The sequence below is a fragment of the Chiloscyllium plagiosum genome, unplaced genomic scaffold, assembly GCF_037043375.1.
Source record: "Chiloscyllium plagiosum isolate Xiang-an unplaced genomic scaffold, Cpla_swu_hap1 HiC_scaffold_48, whole genome shotgun sequence".
NCBI lineage: Eukaryota > Metazoa > Chordata > Chondrichthyes > Orectolobiformes > Hemiscylliidae > Chiloscyllium > Chiloscyllium plagiosum.
Genome location: NW_028270186.1, coordinates 1,839,811 through 1,848,333, shown reverse-complemented (window position 1 = coordinate 1,848,333; position 8,523 = coordinate 1,839,811).

The following is an 8,523-nucleotide window of genomic DNA, read 5'->3' as shown; positions in this document are numbered from 1 at the left end:
CCCCCCAATCTCTCTCTTCCCCCCCCCCAATCTCTCTCTTCCCCCCCCCAATCTCTCTCTTCCCCCCCCCAATCTCTCTCTTCCCCCCCCCAATCTCTCTCTTCCCCCCCCCAATCTCTCTCTTCCCCCCCCCAATCTCTCTCTTCCCCCCCCCAATCTCTCTCTTCCCCCCCCCAATCTCTCTCTTCCCCCCCCCAATCTCTCTTCCCCCCCCAATCTCTCTCTTCCCCCACCCCAATCTCTCTCTTCCCCCCCCAATCTCTCTCTTCCCCCCCCAATCTCTCTCTTCCCCCCCCAATCTCTCTCTTCCCCCCCCCAATCTCTCTCTTCCCCCCCCAATCTCTCTCTTCCCCCCCCCAATCTCTCTCTTCCCCCCCCAAACTCTCTCTTCCCCCCCCAATCTCTCTCTTCCCCCCCCAATCTCTCTCTTCCCCCCCCAATCTCTCTCTTCCCCCCCCAATCTCTCTCTTCCCCCCCCAATCTCTCTCTTCCCCCCCCAATCTCTCTCTTCCCCCCCCAATCTCTCTCTTCCCCCCCCAATCTCTCTTCCCCCCCCAATCTCTCTCTTCCCCCCCCCAATCTCTCTCTTCCCCCCCCCAATCTCTCTCTTCCCCCCCCCAATCTCTCTCTTCCCCCCCCCAATCTCTCTCTTCCCCCCCCAATCTCTCTCTTCCCCCCCCAATCTCTCTCTTCCCCCCCCAATCTCTCTCTTCCCCCCCCAATCTCTCTCTTCCCCCCCCAATCTCTCTCTTCCCCCCCCCAATCTCTCTCTTCCCCCCCCAATCTCTCTCTTCCCCCCCCAATCTCTCTCTTCCCCCCCCAATCTCTCTCTTCCCCCCCCCAATCTCTCTCTTCCCCCCCCAATCTCTCTCTTCCCCCCCCAATCTCTCTTCCCCCCCCAATCTCTCTCTTCCCCCCCCAATCTCTCTCTTCCCCCCCCAATCTCTCTCTTCCCCCCCCAATCTCTCTCTTCCCCCCCCAATCTCTCTCTTCCCCCCCCAATCTCTCTCTTCCCCCCCCAATCTCTCTCTTCCCCCCCCAATCTCTCTCTTCCCCCCCCAATCTCTCTCTTCCCCCCCCAATCTCTCTCTTCCCCCCCCAATCTCTCTCTTCCCCCCCAATCTCTCTCTTCCCCCCCCAATCTCTCTCTTCCCCCCCCAATCTCTCTCTTCCCCCCCCAATCTCTCTCTTCCCCCCCCAATCTCTCTCTTCCCCCCCCAATCTCTCTCTTCCCCCCCCAATCTCTCTCTTCCCCCCCAATCTCTCTCTTCCCCCCCCAATCTCTCTCTTCCCCCCCCAATCTCTCTCTTCCCCCCCCAATCTCTCTCTTCCCCCCCCAATCTCTCTCTTCCCCCCCCAATCTCTCTCTTCCCCCCCCAATCTCTCTCTTCCCCCCCCCCCCCCCGTCTCTCTCCTTCCCCCCCCCCCCCGTCTCTCTCCTTCCCCCCCCCCCCCCGTCTCTCTCCTTCCCCCCCCCCCCCGTCTCTCTCCTTCCCCCCCCCCGTCTCTCTCCTTCCCCCCCCCCCCGTCTCTCTCCTTCCCCCCCCCCGTCTCTCTCCTTCCCCCCCCCCCCGTCTCTCTCCTTCCCCCCCCCCCGTCTCTCTCCTTCCCCCCCCCCGTCTCTCTCCTTCCCCCCCCCCCGTCTCTCTCCTTCCCCCCCCCCCGTCTCTCTCCTTCCCCCCCCCCCGTCTCTCTCCTTCCCCCCCCCCCGTCTCTCTCCTTCCCCCCCCCCCGTCTCTCTCCTTCCCCCCCCCCCGTCTCTCTCCTTCCCCCCCCCCCGTCTCTCTCCTTCCCCCCCCCCCGTCTCTCTCCTTCCCCCCCCCCGTCTCTCTCCTTCCCCCCCCCCGTCTCTCTCCTTCCCCCCCCCCGTCTCTCTCCCCCCCCCCCCCCCCCCGTCTCTCTCTTCCCCCCCCCCCCGTCTCTCTCCTTTCCCCCCCCCGCCCGAGTTGATGGAATGCAGTTCACTGAACACTGAGGTTGGGAGAGCTGTTAGCAATGGAGGATCCTTTTTAGTTGTTGCTTTGCTGTTCTGAAACTGAATCATTTTTGGAAGTTTTGGAATGCCAAGGATCTATCATCCCTCCTTTTGACCAAGTTAGTGGTCCTCCTGCTAGTGTAGCTGTTCCCTTTGTAACTTGCTCGTCTCTCGGTTCCACATTCTTTCCTTCCCTCAAATTGTTTACCTTTTTGTCTTTCCCTCTAGGTAGACCACAAAGCCCGGAGGAAGGACTTAACTTATTTTTGTAGAATATTGCGATACAATGAATTGGAATAAAGTTGACCCTTTAATACATTGGTGTGTTCTCTCTGTGTACAAAAAGCTTGATCAAGGTGTTAGCATCCATGGGGCCAGGGGATCGATCACCCAGGCTTGTATTGGAAGGCACCAGTCTGTGGGTGGGAAGCACTTCATTTCCTTGGAGTTTGATCTTTAGGTGTGGAGATTTGAAGGAGCTGAGGTGGATTTGTCAATGATTGTGTGGTGGGCACCTGCACCTTATTATAGTTGATGGAGCCAGAAACTTCCATGGCATTATTAAGTTTGCATTCACAATATCACCAGATGGAGAGGGTGAGGTGGATGTGGGTGGAATTTATCATCTGGGTGTGTTAGGACCTGACCAAACCCTTTTCAAATATCCCAGTGAGATGGCCAACACCTCAACTTGTATCTCAACACAAGTGGAAGATGCTGTGCCCCAGATGTCACCTGACTAGTGACATGACTCTGCTTCAAGCAAGTTATTCAGTATGCTTTTCCAATCGCTAAAATAAACTTGGTATGGTTGAACTTTAGTTCATTTGTTATCCAAGAGCTGTCCAAACCATTGTTCCCCTGTAGTAACATACTATTAACGCACTTGGCAAACACCAAGTCAGTAAAACAGATAAAACAGGGGCATTTCAGGGGCTTGGAGCCAAGTGCATGAAATACATAAGGAGTGTAGAGATGTGGGCCAATGGCAGACAGAAAGGATTAGTTTAATTCAGTCAAATTCAACACAATGTTGTGGGCCCAAGGGCCTGTTCCTGTGCTGTTCTGTGTCCTTGTCTCATGTCCAATTACTTCAGATAGAATGTAGGCTTTCAGCTCACAGACAATTTCCCCAGCCAGCTTCCAAACTCCCACCGCAGAATGAAAGCTCCACTAAAACCTATTCCAGCTGCATCTAACTTGTTACAAACCCCCCAGTACCCCTCAAGCTGTTCTCCATCAGTTTGAAAGAGACAGCTCAGCACCGAGACAATAGGTGCAGGAGTAGGCCATTCTGCCCTTCGAGCCTGCACCACTATTCAATATGATAATGGCTGATCATCCTTAATCAGTATCCTGTTCCTGGCTTATCTCCATAACCCTTGATTCCACTATCTTTGAGAGCTCTATCCAACTCTTTCTTAAATGAATCCAGAGAGTGGGCCTCCACTGCCCTCTGGGGCAGACCATTCCACACAGCCACCACTCTCTGGGTGAAGAAGTTTGTCCTCATCTCTGTCCTAAATGGCCTACCCCTTATTTTTAAGCTGTGTCCTCTGGTTTGGGACTCACCCATCAGTGGAAACATGTTTTCTGCCTCCAGAGTGTCCAATCCTTTAATCTTATACGTCTCAATTAGATCCCCTCTCAGTCTTCTAAACTCAAGGGTATACAAGCCCAATCGCTCCAGTCTTTCAACATAAGATAGTCCTGCCATTCCAGGAACTGACCTCGTGAACCTACGCTGCACTCCCTCAATATCCAGAATGTCTTTCCTCAAATTTGGAGACCAGAACTGCACACAATATTCCAGGTGTGGTCTCACCAGGGCCCTGTACAGCTGCAGAAGGACCTCTTTGCTTCTATACTCAATCCCTCTTGTTATGAAGGCCAGCATGCTATTAGCTTTCTTCACTACCTGCTGTACCTGCATGCTTACCTTCATTGACTGGTGTACAAGAACACCCAGATCTCTCTGTACTGCCCCTTTACCTAACTTGACTCCATTTAGGTAGTAATCTGCCTTCCTGTTCTTGCCACCAAAGTGGTTAACCATACATTTATCCACATTAAACTGCATCTGTCCACTCCCCTAGCCTGTCCAGGTCACCCTGTAATCTCCTAACATCCTCCTCACATTTCACCCTGCCACCTAGAGCTCAAAGCCGCTGACGGGCCATCACAGATGTGAGCATAGGAGATATAGTTACATCAGTTTGTAGATGACACCAAAAATGGAGGTTTAGTGGACAGCGAAGAGGGTTACCTCTGATTACATCAGGATCTGGACCAGATGGGCCGAGAAGTGGCAGATGGAATTTACTTTAGGTAAATGAGGTGCTGCATTTTGGGAAAGCAAATCAGGGTAGGATTTTTACACTTTTAATGGTAAGGTCCTAGGGAGTGTTGCTGAACAAAGAGACCTTGGAGTGCAGGTTCATAGCTCCTTGAAAGTGGAGTCGCAGGTAGATAGGATAGTGAAGAAGGCATTTGGTATACTCTCCATTGTTGGTCAGAGTATGGAGTACAGGAGTTGGGAGGTCATGTTGTGGCTGTACAGCAGAGGTTAAGCCAGTTTTGGAATATTGCATACGGTTCTACTGGCTCTCTTGGAAGGTTTTTAAAATGACAATCACAATTATACAGCCTTTATTCTCCCCCAGCTGTAATCCTGAACTAAAGTTGACCCACCGACCTGCTCCTGGCACACATCCTTCCAAACCTTTCCTCTCCATGTACTCACCCAAATGTCTCAAATGTTTTAACTGTACCTGCATCCACTGCTTCCTATTACACGTGCACGCACACACACTTTAACAAGTTGCCCCTCATGTCTTTGCCAAATCTTCTTTCTCTGCTTAAATTTCCTGCAGTCTAGAAATCCCCCACCTAAGGGCTAGGACACCAGCCATTCACCTTAGCCAGAAGCCCTCATGGTTTTATAAACCCCCATCAGGTTACCCCTCAACCTCCAACACTGCAATAAAAATGTCCCTGATAACACAGTTGCTTCCTCACACTCAAACCGTCCATTCCTGACAACATCCCCCTAAATCTCCTCTGCACTGTCATCAGTGGAATAATATCCTTCCCATAACGGAGTGACCAGCATTGCACTCCAGGGAAGCTCTCTCCAACATCCTGACAACCTCACCATTACAATCCCAACTCCCATTCTCACTGTCTGAACAGTGAAGGCAGATGTGGTGTGACTTCCCAATAATAGTGTACCTGACCCCCTCAGTCTCTGTTCCCTAGCACTACCCAGGGCCCTAACATTAATTGTGTACGTCCTATGTTTGTATTACCTAGATACAATGCTTCTATTTATCATAAATTAAACTCCATCTGCTACTCTACAGTCCACTGACCTAAATTGACCAAGATCTCTCAGTAATTTTCAATAACTGCCTTCACTGTCCACGATCCCATCAATTTGGGTCTTACTGCAAACTTCCTAACAGTGCTTCCTATATTCCTGTGTAAATGACAGAAGTAGACCCATCACTAATCCCTGTAGCATGCTGCTGGTTTATATGGCTCCAGTCTGGGAAAAAAAAACCAGTTTCCACCATCATTGTTTCCTGTCATAAAACCAATCTTGTCTTCCAATTGGCAAGCTCTTTGTGAATCCCACGTGACCTAACTTCACTAATGATCGTCGACCCTTGCAGAACCTTATCTGAAGCTTTACTGAAGTCTACATCAGCAGTGTCTACTGCTCTGACCTCATCAATAGACTCTGATGTACAGGATGGAAACAGACCCTTCAGTCTAACTTGTCCATGCTGACCAGAAATCTGAAATACATCTATTCCCATTGTTGTGTGTGATGCTGGAAAGGCACAGCAGGTCAGGCAGCAGCCGATGAGCAGGAAAATTGACATTTCAGGCTGGGAGCCTCTGGTGGAGAGATCTATGGGAAGGGGTGGGGCTGGGGGGTGAAGGTAGCTATTCCCATTGATCCATATCCCTCCAAGCCCTTCCTATTCATATATCTATCCAAATGCCTTTTAAATGTTGTAATTGTACCAGCCTCCACCACATCCTCTGGCAGCTCGTTCCATACACGTACCACCCTCTGGGTGAAAAAGTTGTCCCTTAGGTCCTTTGTTTGAATCTTTTCCCTTTCACCTTCAGCCCATGCCCTCTTGTTCTGGACGACTCCACCCCAGGGAAAAGACCTTGTCTATTTACCCTATCCATGCTCCTCATGATTTTATAAACCCCTATTAGTCACCCCTCAGCCTCCAACGCTCTGGGGAAAGCGGCCCCAGCCTGTTCAACCTCTTTGCTACAGCTCAAACCCTGGCAACGTCGCTTTCTGAACCAGTTCAAGTTGCACCACATCCTTACTATAGGAGGCAGACCAGATTTGCGCACACTGTTCTAAAAGTGGCCTAACCAAGTCCTGTATGGGATGTAGGTTTGCTCAGAGCTGGAAGGTTTGTTTACAGATATTGCATCACCGTACGAGGTAACCTCATCAGTGAGGCGCTGGTGGAGACTGCTTCTTATGGGTTTCGGTTTCCTTGGGTTGGTTATGCCATTTCGTGTGGTGGTGTCGTTTCTTGTTCTTTTTCTCAGGGGGTGGTAAATAGGTCCAAGTTAATGTGTTTGTTCAGAGAATTCCGGTTGGAATGACACGCTTCTAGGAATTCTCGTGTGTTTCTGTTTGGCTTGTCCTAGGATGGATGTGTTGTCCCAGTCGAAGTGGTGTCCTTCCTCATCTGTATGTAAGGATATTAGTGAGAGTGGGTTATGTCTTTTTGTGGCTAGTTGATGTATCCTGGTGGCTAATTTTGTCTGTTTGTCCAATGTAGTGTTTGTTACAGTCCTTGCAAGGTATTTTGTAAATGACATTAGTTTTGCTCATTGTCTGTATCGGGTCTTTCCAGTTCATTAGCTGCTGTTTTAGTGTGTTGGTGGGTTTGTGGGCTACCATGATGCCAAGGGGTCGGAGTAGTCTGGCAGTCATTTCAGCGATGTCTTTGGAGGGGAGAGTGGCTCGGGTTTCTGGAAGTGTTTTATCTGCTTGTTTGGGTTTGTTGCTGAGACATTGGCAGACTGTTTATTGGGTACCTGTTCAACACCTTGATATGGATCCCATTTATCACCCCCGACACAGAACTGGAAATGATGTCACCAACCCCAGGAAACTTTAACCCATGAATAAAAAGTGGGCTCTGCCACCAGTGCTTCACCAGAGGCTCACTGATGTGACCTAGTATGGCGATGAAACATCTGAAAACAACCTTTCCAGCTCTGAGCAAACTTGCATCCAGAGCTGACGCCTGAGCTACAAATCTTCTCCAAACTTGTTAATGCCTTGTACAGCCGCAACATGACCTCCCAACTCATACACAATGCTCTGACCAATAAAGGAAAGCATTTAAAACACCTTCTTCACTATCCTATCTACCTGCGACTCTACTTTCAAGGAGCTATGAATCTGCACACCAAGGTCTCTGTTTAGCAACACTCCCTAGGACCTTTCCATGAAGTGTATAAGTCCTGCTAAAATTTGCTTTCCCAAAATGCAGCACCTCACATTAACCGGATTAAACTCCATCTGCCACTTCTCAGCCCATTGGCCCATCTGGTCCAGATCCTGTTGTAATCTGAGGTAACCCTCTTCGCTGTCCACTACACATCCAATTTTGGTGTCATCTGCAAACTTACTAACTATACCTCTTATGTTCGCATCTAAATCATTTAGGTAAATGACAAAAAGTAGAGGACCCAGCACCGATCATTGTGGCACTCCACTGGTCACAGGCCTCCAGTCTGAAAAACAACCCTCCACCACCACCCTCTGTCTTCTACCTTTGAGCCAGTTCTGTATCCAAATAGTGAGTTCTCCCTGTATTCCATGAGATCTAACCTTGATAACCAGTCTCCCATGGGGAACCTTGTTGAACACCTTACTGAAGTCCATATAGATCATGTCTACTGCTCTGCCCTCATCACTCTTCTTTGTTACTTCTTCAAAAAACTCAATCAAGTTTGTGAGCCATGATTTCTCACACACAAAGCCATGTTGACTATCCCTAATCAGTCCTTACCCAAAAAGATCTTTTCCGTCCCAGGAAAACCTCTCAGATTTGAGCAGTTGAATCTCTGAATGTGATCCCAACTTCATTATTCATTGATATGTCTCCTGTTTCTCGTTATTCTTTCCCGATTTCAGTTGGTATAGAACAGTACAGCACAGAACAGGCCCTTCGGCCCTTGATGTTGCACCAACATGTGAACTTTTCTCAGCTCGTCCTACACTATCCCAAAATCATCCATGTCCTTATCTAAGGATTGTTTAAATCTCCCTAATGTGGCTGAGTTAACTACATTGGCAGGTGGTGCATTCCATGCCCTTACCACTCTCTGCGTAAAGAACCTGCCTCTGACATCTGTCTTAAACCTATCACCCCTCAGTTAGTAGTTATGCCCCCTCGTACACGCAGATATCATCATCCTAGGAAAAAGACTTTCACTGTCCTCCCTATCTAATCCTTTGATAATTTTGTATGTCTCTATCCAATCCCCTCTTA